A 1,939-nucleotide genomic window follows, 5' to 3' on the forward strand; every position below is an offset into this window, starting at 1 on the left:
CTGACCCAGTGGAAATAGAACTGGGAATAAAAAGAATACAAAAGCTAAAAATAGGAAATTGTTCTAACTAATGCAAAAAACCTTTCATGAGAGCGAGAATCGAGAACTGGAGAGCACGATGGAGAGTGAGAGCGAGAATCGAAGAACACGATGGGGAGCGAGAGCGAGAATCCGAGAGCACAATGGAGAGTGAGAACGAGAATCGAGGAGTGAGATGGAGAGCAAGAGCGAGAATCAGAGGGGCGCGATGGAGAGCGAGAGTGAGAATCGGAGAGCGCGATGGGGAACGAGAGCGAAAATGACTTTGAGCGATAGGCTCTCACCCGCATTTGGGTCAAGTTGGTAATTTCATAGAAGGCCCTTTCACATTTGTTTTTGAATCTTGGGTCATTTTCCTCAAATAAGGCTATTTATCCACCGGACCTTTAGCGTAATGTAATTGGAGTCTCCTGAACGGAAATCGAAATCTTGGTGGTGGGTGTTGAGCTGAATCATGACTCAGAAATTCGGTGGTGGGTTGCGCCCTACGGGAACTCCGTCAGTGGGTTGGTCCTTCGTGGTCGTCATCTCCTCGCTTCTCGCCGGCGCCTCTATTGTCCACAACATCTACAAACCAAATCTTGTACTTTCACTCTCTCTTTCTCTCTGTTTACTATGTGCATATAAACGTAGACTGACCCTTTGATGATTATTCCTTGACGGAAATATAGTCATGTATGTGTCGATTACTGGGTGCTTTTTAACTTAACCATAGCCTGTAACCTGTTCGATGAAATGCCCACCTTGTTATTTTGTGCCAATTGTTTAATTTTTTTCAGTATAAGCTCTCATTTTCTGTTTTTGGTTAATGGACTTCAGAAAAACTGTCTTGCTATGTTCTCTTGAAATCATTTATCAATTTCAGCTTCTTATTTTTCCAGAAGTATGATAATTTCTCATTTGTGTGCCGTGTTCAATTTAACCTGACAATGCATGTAACATGTTGGATGAAAGGTCGACCGCGTAGATTATGCCCATTGCCTTCTTATTCGAGTATAAGCCTACCCTTTACGTTTTTTTGATTCATGGGGTTTCAGAAAAATTGTGGGATATGTTCTTGAAGTCAGATATTAATTTCCATTTTTCGTTTTCTTTTTCCAAGAAAATATAAGGATCGCGCATCCATATTCTATTTCATGACTTTCTTTTTTTAGCTTTTCATAAATTGTTGGTAAATTAGTTGTGGTCATAGATTTTTGCAGTCGTATTGCATCATCCATTTCTCTTGTTTCATTAAAGAGTGGTACATTCAGAGTGGTCTCTGAATTTCTAACTTTTATCCTTTTTAATGTCTTTGTAGACCTTGCCTCCGGTGGATAGTGTTCAAACGACGAACAAGAAAGATCCTATTTAAAAATAAATTACTTTATAAACATTAGAGTATAGTTAGTTTATTTCTATCCAGATACATATTTTTCTTATTGTTGAGCTCAAATTGTCTTTTACATACTCTGATGTCAAAGTTCTCTATCGTTGGGAAAGGAACAAAAGAATATTAAAAGGTTCATCACGAGAGCTTCAAGTGTTATAAGATTCACCAGTTATAACAAGGGCATTCTTCCTTTTGTTATTTGATTCTTTGCATTTATCCTGGATGGAACAGCCTTTGGTAATCTTCTCTTGCAGCCGAGGGTTTGCCAAGCTCCTATCTTGATCCTGGAATTTTAGAACAGTTTGTCCTTGTACCTCTATGCTTTCAATAATCTCGAAATTAGTTTATGGTTAATTTTTAAAATTATATTTAATCTCCATTAACCCAAAGTAGTATTTTAACCTATTTATTAAGTTTTTAGAATGTATAAAAAAACTAGTCAAATGTTTTTTTGATGGAAGAATTTGTTGAGAGCTTGGAATTTGTGCTTGGAAATTGTTTGGATTTGTTCTATATAACCTGTGTCCT

General features: G+C 37.6%; 1 long non-coding RNA gene across 1 annotated transcript; it reads left to right on the forward strand.

The window, feature by feature from the left end:
- The first annotated feature begins 480 nt into the window (after positions 1-480).
- Positions 481-1,609, forward strand: LOC120080137 (uncharacterized). The gene is made up of 2 exons (XR_005482431.2): positions 481-622; positions 1,340-1,609. It is a non-coding gene; the product is annotated as an uncharacterized LOC120080137 (long non-coding RNA).
- Positions 1,610-1,939: the final 330 nt, after the last annotated feature.

This window comes from Benincasa hispida, chromosome 6, assembly GCF_027475165.1.
Source record: "Benincasa hispida cultivar pf3 chromosome 6, pf3_genome.v1.1, whole genome shotgun sequence".
NCBI lineage: Eukaryota > Viridiplantae > Streptophyta > Magnoliopsida > Cucurbitales > Cucurbitaceae > Benincasa > Benincasa hispida.